General features: G+C 31.5%; 4 non-coding genes and 4 pseudogenes across 4 annotated transcripts; 5 read left to right on the forward strand and 3 right to left on the reverse strand.

Moving 5' to 3' along the window:
* Positions 1-10,011: 10,011 nt before the first annotated feature.
* Positions 10,012-10,130, reverse strand: LOC149670687 (5S ribosomal RNA). The gene has a single exon (XR_016367710.1). It is a non-coding gene; the product is annotated as a 5S ribosomal RNA (ribosomal RNA).
* An 820-nt stretch (positions 10,131-10,950) lies between these two features.
* Positions 10,951-11,069, reverse strand: LOC149670688 (5S ribosomal RNA). The gene has a single exon (XR_016367229.1). It is a non-coding gene; the product is annotated as a 5S ribosomal RNA (ribosomal RNA).
* Positions 11,070-11,650: 581 nt separating this feature from the next.
* On the reverse strand, positions 11,651-11,769 carry LOC149670689 (5S ribosomal RNA; annotated as a pseudogene).
* Positions 11,770-12,511: 742 nt separating this feature from the next.
* On the forward strand, positions 12,512-12,630 carry LOC149670690 (5S ribosomal RNA). Its single transcript, XR_016367230.1, has one exon. It is a non-coding gene; the product is annotated as a 5S ribosomal RNA (ribosomal RNA).
* An 820-nt stretch (positions 12,631-13,450) lies between these two features.
* On the forward strand, positions 13,451-13,569 carry LOC149670691 (5S ribosomal RNA). The gene has a single exon (XR_016367255.1). It is a non-coding gene; the product is annotated as a 5S ribosomal RNA (ribosomal RNA).
* Positions 13,570-13,929: 360 nt separating this feature from the next.
* On the forward strand, positions 13,930-14,048 carry LOC149670692 (5S ribosomal RNA; annotated as a pseudogene).
* A 579-nt stretch (positions 14,049-14,627) lies between these two features.
* LOC149670693 (5S ribosomal RNA) lies at positions 14,628-14,746 on the forward strand (annotated as a pseudogene).
* A 1,056-nt stretch (positions 14,747-15,802) lies between these two features.
* LOC149670694 (5S ribosomal RNA) lies at positions 15,803-15,921 on the forward strand (annotated as a pseudogene).
* The last annotated feature ends 87 nt before the right edge of the window (positions 15,922-16,008 follow it).

Genomic DNA, 16,008 nt, shown 5'->3' on the forward strand with positions numbered 1-16,008 from the left:
ACGATATTCATCCAAAAAACTGTTGAAATTCAATTTCCAATAAGAAATCGTTGTCACGGATTTTGTATCTTGAAGAAAAAAACAAGCGATTTTTTCGGTACACTTTTGAATGCATTTTTTTCTGGACAAATTTTTGACCGAATTCAGCTTATTTACCTATAAAATACTCATTAAAGGTAATTTCATATCTATTGATCAATAAATAAAAATTTACCTTTATTTTTAATAACATTTTCAAAATCGACGTTTCTCGGCCAGAGAAGCACATTTTGAGAATTTTTTCACTATTTTCAAATATAACCACTGAAACCATTTTTTTGTACTTTTTGCTTTAATTCAAGCAAATATAACGATATTCACCCAAAAAACTGTTAAAATTCAATTTCCAATAAGAAATCGTTGTCACGGATTTTGTATCTTGAAGAAAACAACATGCGATTTTTTCGGTACACATTTTAATGAATTTTTTTCTGGACAAATTTTTGACCGAATTCAGCTTATTTACCTATAAAATACTCATTAAAGGTGATTTCATATCGATTGATCAATAAATAAAAATGTACCTTTATTTTTAATAACATTTTCAAAATCGACGTTTCTCGGCCAGAGAAGCACATTTTGAGAATTTTTTCACTATTTTAAAATATAACCACTGAAACCACTATTTTTGTAGTTTTTGCTTTAATTCAAGCAAATATAACGATATTCACCCAAAAAACTGTTAAAATTCAATTTCCAATAAGAAATCGTTGTCACGGATTTTGTATCTTGAAGAAAAAAACATGCGATTTTTTCGGTACACTTTTTAATGAATTTTTTTCTGGACAAATTTTGGACCGAATTCAGCTTTATTACCTATAAAATACTCATTAAAAGTGATTTCATCTCGATTGATCAATAAATAAAATTGAACCTTGATTTTTAATAACATTTTCAAAATCGACGTTTCTCGGCCAGTGAAGCATATTTTGAGAATTTTTTCACTATTTTCAAATATAACCACTGAAACCATTTTTTTTGTACTTTTTGCTTTAATTCAAGCAAATATAACGATATTCATCCAAAAAACTGTTAAAATTCAATTTCCAATAAGAAATCGTTGTCACGGATTTTGTATCTTGAAGAAAAAAAACATGCGATTTTTTCGGTACACTTTTTAAGGAATTTTTTTCTGGACAAATTTTTGACCGAATTCAGCTAAATTATCTATAAAATACTCATTAAAAGTGATTTCATCTCGATTGATCAATAAATAAAAATGAACCTCGATTTTTAATAACATTTTCAAAATCGACGTTTCTCGGCCGAAGAAAAACATTTTGAGAATTTTTTCACTATTTTAAAATATAACCATTGAAACCATTATTTTTGTATTTTTTGCTTTAATTCAATCAAATATAACGATATTCATCCAAAAAACTGTTAAAATTCAATTTCCAATAAGAAATCGTTGTCACGGATTTTGTATCTTGAAGAAAAAAACTAGCGATTTTTTCGGTACACTTTTGAATGCATTTTTTTCTGGACAAATTTTGGACCGAATTCAGCTTTATTACCTATAAAATACTCATTAAAAGTGATTTCATCTCGATTGATCAATAAATAAAATTGAACCTTGATTTTTAATAACATTTTCAAAATCGACGTTTCTCGGCCAGTGAAGCACATTTTGAGAATTTTTTCACTATTTTCAAATATAACCACTGAAACCATTTTTTTTGTACTTTTTGCTTTAATTCAAGCAAATATAACGATATTCATCCAAAAAACTGTTAAAATTCAATTTCCAATAAGAAATCGTTGTCACGGATTTTGTATCTTGAAGAAGAAAAACATGCGATTTTTTCGGTACACTTTTTAAGGAATTTTTTTCTGGACAAATTTTTGACCGAATTCAGCTTAATTACCTATAAAATACTCATTAAAAGTGATTTCATCTCGATTGATCAATAAATAAAAATGAACCTCGATTTTTAATAACATTTTCAAAATCGACGTCTCTCGGCCAGAGAAGCACATTTTGAGAATTTTTTCACTATTTTCAAATATAACCACTGAAACCATTTTTTTGTAATTTTTGCTTTAATTCAAGCAAATATAACGATATTCATCCAAAAAACTGTTGAAATTCAATTTCCAATAAGAAATCGTTGTCACGGATTTTGTATCTTGAAGAAAAAAACAAGCAATTTTTTCGGTACACTTTTGAATGCATTTTTTTCTGGACAAATTTTTGACCGAATTCAGCTTATTTACCTATAAAATACTCATTAAAGGTAATTTCATATCGATTGATCAATAAATAAAAAATTTACCTTTATTTTTAATAACATTTTCAAAATCGACGTTTCTCGGCCAGAGAAGCACATTTTGAGAATTTTTTCACTATTTTCAAATATAACCACTGAAACCATTTTTTTGTACTTTTTGCTTTAATTCAAGCAAATATAACGATATTCACCCAAAAAACTGTTAAAATTCAATTTCCAATAAGAAATCGTTGTCACGGATTTTGTATCTTGAAGAAAAAAACATGCGATCTTTTCGGTACACATTTTAATGAATTTTTTTCTGGACAAATTTTTGACCGAATTCAGCTTATTTACCTATAAAATACTCATTAAAAGTGATTTCATCTCGATTGATCAATAAATAAAAATGAACCTCGATTTTTAATAACATTTTCAAAATCGACGTTTCTCGGCCGGAGAAAAACATTTTGAGAATTTTTTCACTATTTTAAAATATAACCATTGAAACCATTATTTTTGTATTTTTTGCTTTAATTCAATCAAATATAACGATATTCATCCAAAAAACTGTTAAAATTCAATTTCCAATAAGAAATCGTTGTCACGGATTTTGTATCTTGAAGAAGAAAAACATGCGATTTTTTCGGTACACTTTTTAAGGAATTTTTTTCTGGACAAATTTTTGACCGAATTCAGCTTAATTACCTATAAAATACTCATTAAAAGTGATTTCATCTCGATTGATCAATAAATAAAAATGAACCTCGATTTTTAATAACATTTTCAAAATCGACGTCTCTCGGCCAGAGAAGCACATTTTGAGAATTTTTTCACTATTTTCAAATATAACCACTGAAACCATTTTTTTGTAATTTTTGCTTTAATTCAAGCAAATATAACGATATTCATCCAAAAAACTGTTGAAATTCAATTTCCAATAAGAAATCGTTGTCACGGATTTTGTATCTTGAAGAAAAAAACAAGCAATTTTTTCGGTACACTTTTGAATGCATTTTTTTCTGGACAAATTTTTGACCGAATTCAGCTTATTTACCTATAAAATACTCATTAAAGGTAATTTCATATCGATTGATCAATAAATAAAAAATTTACCTTTATTTTTAATAACATTTTCAAAATCGACGTTTCTCGGCCAGAGAAGCACATTTTGAGAATTTTTTCACTATTTTCAAATATAACCACTGAAACCATTTTTTTGTACTTTTTGCTTTAATTCAAGCAAATATAACGATATTCACCCAAAAAACTGTTAAAATTCAATTTCCAATAAGAAATCGTTGTCACGGATTTTGTATCTTGAAGAAAAAAACATGCGATTTTTTCGGTACACATTTTAATGAATTTTTTTCTGGACAAATTTTGGACCGAATTCAGCTTTATTACCTACCTAACGATTTCTTATTGGAAATTGAATTTTAACAGTTTTTTGGATGAATATCGTTATATTTGATTGAATTAAAGCAAAAAATACAAAAATAATGGTTTCAATGGTTATATTTTAAAATAGTGAAAAAATTCTCAAAATGTTTTTCTCCGGCCGAGAAACGTCGATTTTGAAAATGTTATTAAAAATCGAGGTTCATTTTTATTTATTGATCAATCGAGATGAAATCACTTTTAATGAGTATTTTATAGCTAATTAAGCTGAATTCAGTCAAAAATCTGTCCAGAAAAAAATTCCTTAAAAAGTGTACCGAAAAAATCGCATGTTTTTTTTCTTCAAGATACAAAATCCGTGACAACGATTTCTTATTGCAAATTGAATTTTAACAGTTTTTTGGATGAATGTCGTTATATTTGCTTGAATTAAAGCAAAAACTACAAAATTAGTGGTTTCAGTGGTTATATTTTAAAATAGTGAAAAAATGCTCAAAATGTGCTTCTCTGGCCGAGAAACGTCGATTTTGAAAATGTTATTAAAAATAAAGGTACATTTTTATTTATTGATCAATCGATATGAAATCACCTTTAATGAGTATTTTATAGGTAAATAAGCTGAATTCGGTCCAAAATTTGTCCAGAAAAAAATTCATTAAAAAGTGTACCGAAAAAATCGCATGTTTTTTTCTTCAAGATACAAAATCCGTGACAACGATTTCTTATTGGAAATTGAATTTTAACAGTTTTTTGGGTGAATATCGTTATATTTGCTTGAATTATATCAAAAACTACAAAAATAGTGGTTTCAGTGGTTATATTTTAAAATAGTGAAAAAATTCTCAAAATGTGCTTCTCTGGCCGAGAAACGTCGATTTTGAAAATGTTATTAAAAATAAAGGTACATTTGTATTTATTGATCAATCGATATGAAATCACCTTTAATGAGTATTTTATAGGTAAATAAGCTGAATTCGGTCAAAAATTTGTCCAGAAAAAAATTCATTAAAATGTGTACCGAAAAAATCGCATGTTTTTTTCTTCAAGATACAAAATCCGTGACAACGATTTCTTATTGGAAATTGAATTTTAACAGTTTTTTGGGTGAATATCGTTATATTTGCTTGAATTAAAGCAAAAACTACAAAAATAGTGGTTTCAGTGGTTATATTTTAAAATAGTGAAAAAATTCTCAAAATGTGCTTCTCTGGCCGAGAAACGTCGATTTTGAAAATGTTATTAAAAATAAAGCTACATTTTTATTTATTGATCAATCGATATGAAATCACCTTTAATGAGTATTTTATAGGTAAATAAGCTGAATTCGGTCAAAAATTTGTCCAGAAAAAAATTCATTAAAATGTGTACCGAAAAAATCGCATGTTTTTTTCTTCAAGATACAAAATCCGTGACAACGATTTCTTATTGGAAATTGAATTTTAACAGTTTTTTGGATGAATATCGTTATATTTGATTGAATTAAAGCAAAAAAATACAAAAATAATGGTTTCAATGGTTATATTTTAAAATAGTGAAAAAATTCTCAAAATGTTTTTCTCCGGCCGAGAAACGTCGATTTTGAAAATGTTATTAAAAATCGAGGTTCATTTTTATTTATTGATCAATCGAGATGAAATCACTTTTAATGAGTATTTTATAGATAATTTAGCTGAATTCGGTCAAAAATTTGTCCAGAAAAAAATTCCTTAAAAAGTGTACCGAAAAAATCGCATGTTTTTTTTCTTCAAGATACAAAATCCGTGACAACGATTTCTTATTGGAATTTGAATTTTAACAGTTTTTTGGATGAATATCGTTATATTTGCTTGAATTAAAGCAAAAACTACAAAAATAGTTGTTTCAGTGGTTATATTTTAAAATAGTGAAAAAATTCTCAAAATGTGCTTCTCTGGCCGAGAAACGTCGATTTTGAAAATGTTATTAAAAATAAAGGTACATTTTTATTTATTGATCAATCGATATGAAATCACCTTTAATGAGTATTTTATAGGTAATAAAGCTGAATTCGGTCAAAAATTTGTCCAGAAAAAAATTCATTAAAAAGTGTACCGAAAAAATCGCATGTTTTTTTTCTTCAAGATACAAAATCCGTGACAACGATTTCTTATTGGAAATTGAATTTTAACAGTCTTTTGGATGAATATCGTTATATTTGCTTGAATTAAAGCAAAAAGTGCAAAAATAATGGTTTCAGTGGTTATATTTTAAAATAGTGAAAAAATTCTCAAAATGTGCTTCTCTGGCCGAGAAACGTCGATTTTGAAAATGTTATTAAAAATAAAGGTACATTTTTATTTATTGATCAATCGATATGAAATCACCTTTAAAGAGTATTTTATAGGTAAATAAGCTGAATTCGGTCAAAAATTTGTCCAGAAAAAAATGCATTCAAAAGTGTACCGAAAAAATCGCTTGTTTTTTTCTTCAAGATACAAAATCCGTGACAACGATTTCTTATTGGAAATTGAATTTTAACAGTTTTTTGGATGAATATCGTTATATTTGCTTGAATTAAAGCAAAAACTACAAAAATAGTGGTTTCAGTGGTTATATTTTAAAATAGTGAAAAAATTCTCAAAATGTGCTTCTCTGGCCGAGAAACGTCGATTTTGAAAATGTTATTAAAAATAAAGGTACATTTTTATTTATTGATCAATCGATATGAAATCACCTTTAATGAGTATTTTATAGGTAAATAAGCTGAATTCGGTCAAAAATTTGTCCAGAAAAAAATTCATTAAAAAGTGTACCGAAAAAATCGCATGTTTTTTTCTTCAAGATACAAAATCCGTGACAACGATTTCTTATTGGAAATTGAATTTTAACAGTTTTTTGGATGAATATCGTTATATTTGCTTGAATTAAAGCAAAAAATACAAAAAAAATGGTTTCAGTGGTTATATTTGAAAATAGTGAAAAAATTGTCAAAATGTGCTTCACTGGCCGAGAAACGTCGATTTTGAAAATGTTATTAAAAATCGAGGTTCAATTTTATTTATTGATCAATCGAGATGAAATCACTTTTAATGAGTATTTTATAGGTAATAAAGCTGAATTCGGTCCAAAATTTGTCCAGAAAAAAATGCATTCAAAAGTGTACCGAAAAAATCGCTAGTTTTTTTCTTCAAGATACAAAATCCGTGACAACGATTTCTTATTGGAAATTGAATTTTAACAGTTTTTTGGATGAATATCGTTATATTTGATTGAATTAAAGCAAAAAATACAAAATAAATGGTTTCAATGGTTATATTTTAAAATAGTGAAAAAATTCTCACTATGTTTTTCTCCGGCCGAGAAACGTCGATTTTGAAAATGTTATTAAAAATCGAGGTTCATTTTTATTTATTGATCAATCGAGATGAAATCACTTTTAATGAGTATTTTATAGATAATTAAGCTGAATTCGGTCAAAAATTTGTCCAGAAAAAAATTCCTTAAAAAGTGTACCGAAAAAATCGCATGTTTTTTTTCTTCTATATACAAAATCCGTAACAACGATTTCTTATTGGAAATTGATTTTAACAGTTTTTTGGATGAATATCGTTATATTTGCTTGAATTAAAGCAAAAACTACAAAAATAGTGGTTTCAGTGGTTATATTTTAAAATAGTGAAAAAATTCTCAAAATGTGCTTCTCTGGCCGAGAAACGTCGATTTTGAAAATGTTATTAAAAATAAAGGTACATTTTTATTTATTGATCAATCGATATGAAATCACCTTTAATGAGTATTTTATAGGTAAATAAGCTGAATTCGGTCAAAAATTTGTCCAGAAAAAAATTCATTAAAAAGTGTACCGAAAAAATCGCATGTTTTTTTCTTCAAGATACAAAATCCGTGACAACGATTTCTTATTGGAAATTGAATTTTAACAGTTTTTTGGATGAATATCGTTATATTTGCTTGAATTAAAGCAAAAAGTACAAAAAAATGGTTTCAGTGGTTATATTTGAAAATAGTGAAAAAATTCTCAAAATGTGCTTCACTGGCCGAGAAACGTCGATTTTGAAAATGTTATTAAAAATCGAGGTTCAATTTTATTTATTGATCAATCGAGATGAAATCACTTTTAATGAGTATTTTATAGGTAAATAAGCTGAATTCGGTCAAAAATTTGTCCAGAAAAAAATGCATTCAAAAGTGTACCGAAAATATCGGTTGTTTTTTTTCTTCAAGATACAAAATCCGTGACAACGATTTCTTATTGGAAATTGAATTTTAACAGTTTTTTGGATGAATATCGTTATATTTGCTTGAATTAAAGCAAAAAGTACAAAAAAAATGGTTTCAGTGGTTATATTTGAAAATAGTGAAAAAATTCTCAAAATGTGCTTCACTGGCCGAGAAACGTCGATTTTGAAAATGTTATTAAAAATCGAGGTTCAATTTTATTTATTGATCAATCGAGATGAAATCACTTTTAATGAGTATTTTATAGGTAATAAAGCTGAATTCGGTCCAAAATTTGTCCAAGAAAAAATGCATTCAAAAGTGTACCGAAAAAATCGCTAGTTTTTTTCTTCAAGATACAAAATCCGTGACAACGATTTCTTATTGGAAATTGAATTTAAACAGTTTTTTGGATGAATATCGTTATATTTGCTTGAATTAAAGCAAAAACTACAAAAATAGTGGTTTCAGTGGTTATATTTTAAAATAGTGAAAAAATTCTCAAAATGTGCTTCTCTGGCCGAGAAACGTCGATTTTGAAAATGTTATTAAAAATCGAGGTTCATTTTTATTTATTGATCAATCGAGATGAAATCACTTTTAATGAGTATTTTATAGGTAAATAAGCCGAATTCGGTCAAAAATTTGTCCAGAAAAAAATTCCTTAAAAAGTGTACCGAAAAAATCGCATGTTTTTTTTCTTCAAGATACAAAATCCGTGACAACGATTTCTTATTGGAAATTGAATTTTAACAGTTTTTTGGATGAATATCGTTATATTTGCTTGAATTAAAGCAAAAAGTACAAAAAAATGGTTTCAGTGGTTATATTTGAAAATAGTGAAAAAATTCTCAAAATGTGCTTCACTGGCCGAGAAACGTCGATTTTGAAAATGTTATTAAAAATCGAGGTTCAATTTTATTTATTGATCAATCGAGATGAAATCACTTTTAATGAGTATTTTATAGGTAATAAAGCTGAATTCGGTCCAAAATTTGTCCAGAAAAAAATGCATTCAAAAGTGTACCGAAAAAATCGCTAGTTTTTTTCTTCAAGATACAAAATCCGTGACAACGATTTCTTATTGGAAATTGAATTTTAACAGTTTTTTGGATGAATATCGTTATATTTGCTTGAATTAAAGCAAAAAGTACAAAAAAATGGTTTCAGTGGTTATATTTGAAAATAGTGAAAAAATTCTCAAAATGTGCTTCACTGGCCGAGAAACGTCGATTTTGAAAATGTTATTAAAAATCGAGGTTCAATTTTATTTATTGATCAATCGAGATGAAATCACTTTTAATGAGTATTTTATAGGTAATAAAGCTGAATTCGGTCCAAAATTTGTCCAGAAAAAAATTCATTAAAAAGTGTACCGAAAAAATCGCATGTTTTTTCTTCAAGATACAAAATCCGTGACAACGATTTCTTATTGGAAATTGAATTTTAACAGTTTTTTGGGTGAATATCGTTATATTTGCTTGAATTAAAGCAAAAACTACAAAAATAGTGGTCTCAGTGGTTATATTTTAAAATAGTGAAAAAATTCTCAAAATGTGCTTCTCTGGCCGAGAAACGTCGATTTTGAAAATGTTATTAAAAATAAAGGTACATTTTTATTTATTGATCAATCGATATGAAATCACCTTTAATGAGTATTTTATAGGTAAATAAGCTGAATTCGGTCAAAAATTTGTCCAGAAAAAAATGCATTCAAAAGTGTACCGAAAAAATCGCATGTTTTTTTTCTTCAAGATACAAAATCCGTGACAACGATTTCTTATTGGAAATTGAATTTTAACAGTTTTTTGGATGAATATCGTTATATTTGCTTGAATTAAAGCAAAAAGTACAAAAAAAATGGTTTCAGTGGTTATATTTGAAAATAGTGAAAAAAAATCGTTGTCACGGATTTTGTATCTTGAAGAAAAAAACTAGCGATTTTTTCGGTACACTTTTGAATGCATTTTTTCCTGGTAACGTCGGCGATCGGACGAGAACCGGTGTTCTCAGCGTGATATGGCCGTTGCCGAGAGTGCTAGATAATAATTCGAATTTAAATTAAGTGAGACAAATTAACCTTCATCTTTTTAAAACAATAACAAAAAGAAAATATGTTTGCTTTTTTATATCTATTGGAATTTAAAAGAGGAAAAAAAAGTGAAAAAGCTAACGGCACGCAGTGTTCCTAAGTGGTCACCCTCCCAAGTACTGACTGCGCTCGACGCTGCTTAACTTCGGTGATCGGACGAGAACCGGTGTATTCAGCGTGATATGGCCGTTGCCGAGAGTGCTAGTTAATAATTTGAACTTAAGTAACCTTCATCTTTATAAAAAATAACAATAAGAAGATATGTTTGTTTTTTCATATCTGGTGGAATTTAAGAGGAAACAAAAGTGAAAAAGCCATCGGCATGCAGTGTTCCCAAGTAGTGACTGCGCTCGACGCTGCTTAACTTCGGTTATCGTACGAGAACCGGTGTATTCAGCGTGTTATGGCCGTTGCCGATAGTGCTAGTTAATAATTTAAATTAAATTAACTTTCATCTTTATAAAACAATAACAAAAAGAAGATATGTGTGCTTTTTTCAATTCGGTTGGAATTTAAAAGAGGAAACAAAAGTGAAAAACCAACGGCACGCAGTATTCCCAAGTACTGACTGCGCTCGACGCTGCTAACGTCGGCGATCGGACGAGAACCGGTGTTCTCAGCGTGATATGGCCGTTGCCGAGAGTGCTAGTTAAAAATTCGAATTTAAATTAAGTGAGACAAATTAACCTTCATCTTTATAAAACAATAACAAAAAGAAGATATGTTTGCTTTTTTCATATCGGGTGGAATTTTAAAGAGGAAACAAAAGTGAAAAAGCCAACGGCACGCAGTATTCCCAAGTACTGACTGCGCTCGACGCTGCTAACGTCGGCGATCGGACGAGAACCGGTGTTCTCAGCGTGATATGGCCGTTGCCGAGAGTGCTAGATAATAATTCGAATTTAAATTAAGCGAGACAAATTAACCTTCATCTTTTTAAAACAATAACAAAAAGAAAATATGTTTGCTTTTTTCATATCTATTGGAATTTAAAAGAGGAAAAAAAAGTGAAAAGGCTAACGGCACGCAGTGTTCCTAAGTGGTCGCCCTCCCAAGTACTGACTGCGCTCGACGCTGCTTAACTTCGGTGATCGGACGAGAACCGGTGTATTCAGCGTGATATGGCCGTTGCCGAGAGTGCTAGTTAATAATTTGAACTTAATTAACCTTCATCTTTATAAAAAATAACAATAAGAAGATATGTTTTTTTTTTTCATATCTGGTGGAATTTAAGAGGAAACAAAAGTGAAAAAGCCATCGGCATGCGGTGTTCCCAAGTACTGACTGCGCTCGACGCTGCTTAACTTCGGTTATCGGACGAGAACCGGTGTATTCAGCGTGATATGGCCGTTGTCGAGAATGCTAGTTAATAATTTGAATTTAATTAACTTTCATCTTTATAAAACAATAACAAAAAGAAGATATGTTTGCTTCTTTCATATCGGGTGGAATTTAAAAGAGGAAACAAAAGTGAAAAACCAACGGAACGCAGTATTCCCAAGTACTGTATGCGCTCGACGCTGCTTAACTTCGGTGATCGGACGAAAACCGGTGTTTTCAGCGTGATATGGCCGTTGCCGAGAGTCCTTGTTAATAATTCGAATTTAAATTAAGTGAGACAAATTAACCTTCATCATTTTAAAACAATAACAAAAAAAACATGTTTGCTTTTTTCATATCTATTAAAATTTATAAGAGGAAATAAAAGTGAAAAAATCAACGGCACGCAGTGTTCCTAAGTGGTCTCCCTCCCAAGTACTGACTGCGCTCGACGCTGCTTAACTTCGGTTATCGGACGAGAACCGGTGTATTCGGCGTGATATGGCCGTTGACGAGAGTGCTATTTAATAATTTGAATTTAATTAACTTTCATCTTTATAAAACAATAACAAAATGAAAACATGTTTGCTTTTTTCATATCTATTAAAATTTAAAAGAGGAAAAAAAAGTGAAAAACCAACGGCACGCAGTATTCCCAAGTACTGACTGCGCTCGACGCTGCTAACGTCGGCGATCGGACGAGAACCGGTGTTCTCAGCGTGATATGGCCGTTGCCGAGAGTGCTAGTTAAAAATTCGAATTTAAATTAAGTGAGACAAATTAACCTTCATCTTTATAAAACAAAAACAAAAAGAAGATATGTTTGCTTTTTTCATATCGGGTGGAATTTAAAAGAGGAAACAAAAGTGAAAAAGCCAACGGCACGCAGTATTCCCAAGTACTGACTGCGCTCGACGCTGCTAACGTCGGCGATCGGACGAGAACCGGTGTTCTCAGCGTGATATGGCCGTTGCCGAGAGTGCTAGATAATAATTCGAATTTAAATTAAGTGAGACAAATTAACCTTCATCTTTTTAAAACAATAACAAAATGAAAACATGTTTGCTTTTTTCATATCTATTGGAATTTAAAAGAGGAAAAAAGCTAACGTCACGCAGTGTTCCTAAGTTGGTTTTTCACTTTTGTTTCCTCTTTTAAATTCCAACCGAATTGAAAAAAGCACACATATCTTCTTTTTGTTATTGTTTTATAAAGATGAAAGTTAATTTAATTTAAATTATTAACTAGCACTCTCGGCAACGGCCATATCACGCTGAATACACCGGTTCTCGTCCGATCACCGAAGTTAAGCAGCGTCGAGCGCAGTCAGTACTTGGGAGGGCGACCACTTAGGAACACTGCGTGCCGTTAGCCTTTTCACTTTTTTTTCCTCTTTTAAATTCCAATAGATATGAAAAAAGCAAACATATTTTCTTTTTGTTATTGTTTTAAAAAGATGAAGGTTAATTTGTCTCGCTTAATTTAAATTCGAATTATTATCTAGCACTCTCGGCAACGGCCATATCACGCTGAGAACACCGGTTCTCGTCCGATCGCCGACGTTAGCAGCGTCGAGCGCAGTCAGTACTTGGGAATACTGCGTGCCGTTGGCTTTTTCACTTTTGTTTCCTCTTTAAAATTCCACCCGATATGAAAAAAGCAAACATATCTTCTTTTTTTTATTGTTTTATAAAGATGAAGGTTAATTTGTCTCACTTAATTTAAATTCGAATTTTTAACTAGCACTCTCGGCAACGGCCATATCACGCTGAGAACACCGGTTCTCGTCCGATCGCCGACGTTAGCAGCGTCGAGCGCAGTCAGTACTTGGGAATACTGCGTGCCGTTGGTTTTTCACTTTTGTTTCCTCTTTTAAATTCCAACCGAATTGAAAAAAGCACACATATCTTCTTTTTGTTATTGTTTTATAAAGATGAAAGTTAATTTAATTTAAATTATTAACTAGCACTATCGGCAACGGCCATAACACGCTGAATACACCGGTTCTCGTACGATAACCGAAGTTAAGCAGCGTCGAGCGCAGTCACTACTTGGGAACACTGCATGCCGATGGCTTTTTCACTTTTGTTTCCTCTTAAATTCCACCAGATATGAAAAAACAAACATATCTTCTTATTGTTATTTTTTATAAAGATGAAGGTTAATTAAGTTCAAATTATTAACTAGCACTCTCGGCAACGGCCATATCACGCTGAATACACCGGTTCTCGTCCGATCACCGAAGTTAAGCAGCGTCGAGCGCAGTCAGTACTTGGGAGGGCGACCACTTAGGAACACTGCGTGCCGTTAGCTTTTTCACTTTTTTTTTCCTCTTTTAAATTCCAATAGATATAAAAAAGCAAACATATTTTCTTTTTGTTATTGTTTTAAAAAGATGAAGGTTAATTTGTCTCACTTAATTTAAATTCGAATTATTATCTAGCACTCTCGGCAACGGCCATATCACGCTGAGAACACCGGTTCTCGTCCGATCGCCGACGTTAGCAGCGTCGAGCGCAGTCAGTACTTTGGAATACTGCGTGCCGTTGGTTTTTCACTTTTGTTTCCTCTTTTAAATTCCACCCGATTTGAAAAAAGCACACATATCTTCTTTTTGTTATTGTTTTATAAAGATGAAAGTTAATTAAATTAAAATTATTAACTAGCACTCTCGGCAACGGCCATATCACGCTGAATACACCGGTTCTCGTCCGATAACTGAAGTTAAGCAGCGTCGAGCGCAGTCACTACTTGGGAGGGAGACCACTTAGGAACACTGCGTGCCGTTGGCTTTTTCACTTTTTTTTCCTCTTTTAAATTTTAATAGATATGAAAAAGCAAACATGTTTTCATTTTGTTATTGTTTTAAAATGATGAAGGTTAATTTGTCTCACTTAATTTAAATTCGAATTATTAACTAGCACTCTCGGCAACGGCCATATCACGCTGAATACACCGGTTTTCGTCCGATCACCGAAGTTAAGCAGCGTCGAGCGCATACAGTACTTGGGAATACTGCGTTCCGTTGGTTTTTCACTTTTGTTTCCTCTTTTAAATTCCACCCGATATGAAAGAAGCAAACATATCTTCTTTTTGTTATTGTTTTATAAAGATGAAAGTTAATTAAATTCAAATTATTAACTAGCATTCTCGACAACGGCCATATCACGCTGAATACACCGGTTCTCGTCCGATAACCGAAGTTAAGCAGCGTCGAGCGCAGTCAGTACTTGGGAACACTGCATGCCGATGGCTTTTTCACTTTTGTTTCCTCTTAAATTCCACCAGATATGAAAAAAAACATATCTTCTTATTGTTATTTTTTATAAAGATGAAGGTTAATTAAGTTCAAATTATTAACTAGCACTCTCGGCAACGGCCATATCACGCTGAATACACCGGTTCTCGTCCGATCACCGAAGTTAAGCAGCGTCGAGCGCAGTCAGTACTTGGGAGTGCGACCACTTAGGAACACTGCGTGCCGTTAGCCTTTTCACTTTTTTTTTCCTCTTTTAAATTCCAATAGATATGAAAAAAGCAAACATATTTTCTTTTTGTTATTGTTTTAAAAAGATGAAGGTTAATTTGTCTCGCTTAATTTAAATTCGAATTATTATCTAGCACTCTCGGCAACGGCCATATCACGCTGAGAACACCGGTTCTCGTCCGATCGCCGACGTTAGCAGCGTCGAGCGCAGTCAGTACTTGGGAATACTGCGTGCCGTTGGCTTTTTCACTTTTGTTTCCTCTTTAAAATTCCACCCGATATGAAAAAAGCAAACAAATCTTCTTTTTGTTATTGTTTTATAAAGATGAAGGTTAATTTGTCTCACTTAATTTAAATTCGAATTTTTAACTAGCACTCTCGGCAACGGCCATATCACGCTGAGAACACCGGTTCTCGTCCGATCGCCGACGTTAGCAGCGTCGAGCGCAGTCAGTACTTGGGAATACTGCGTGCCGTTGGTTTTTCACTTTTGTTTCCTCTTTTAAATTTTAATAGATATGAAAAAGCAAACATGTTTTCATTTTGTTATTGTTTTAAAATGATGAAGGTTAATTTGTCTCACTTAATTTAAATTCGAATTATTAACTAGCACTCTCGGCAACGGCCATATCACGCTGAATACCCCGGTTTTCGTCCGATCACCGAAGTTAAGCAGCGTCGAGCGCATACAGTACTTGGGAATACTGCGTTCCGTTGGTTTTTCACTTTTGTTTCCTCTTTTAAATTCCACCCGATATGAAAGAAGCAAACATATCTTCTTTTTGTTATTGTTTTATAAAGATGAAAGTTAATTAAATTCAAATTATTAACTAGCATTCTCGACAACGGCCATATCACGCTGAATACACCGGTTCTCGTCCGATAACCGAAGTTAAGCAGCGTCGAGCGCAGTCAGTACTTGGGAACACTGCATGCCGATGGCTTTTTCACTTTGTTTCCTCTTAAATTCCACCAGATATGAAAAAAAACATATCTTCTTATTGTTATTTTTTATAAAGATGAAGGTTAATTAAGTTCAAATTATTAACTAGCACTCTCGGCAACGGCCATATCACGCTGAATACACCGGTTCTCGTCCGATCACCGAAGTTAAGCAGCGTCGAGCGCAGTCAGTACTTGGGAGTGCGACCACTTAGGAACACTGCGTGCCGTTAGCCTTTTCACTTTTTTTTTCCTCTTTTAAATTCCAATAGATATGAAAAAAGCAAACATATTTTCTTTTTGTTATTGTTTTAAAAAGATGA

This window comes from Phalangium opilio, unplaced genomic scaffold (assembly GCF_054372755.1).
Source record: "Phalangium opilio isolate 3A_F unplaced genomic scaffold, DU_Popi_V2 ptg000054l_1, whole genome shotgun sequence".
NCBI classification, from domain to species: Eukaryota; Metazoa; Arthropoda; class Arachnida; order Opiliones; family Phalangiidae; genus Phalangium; species Phalangium opilio.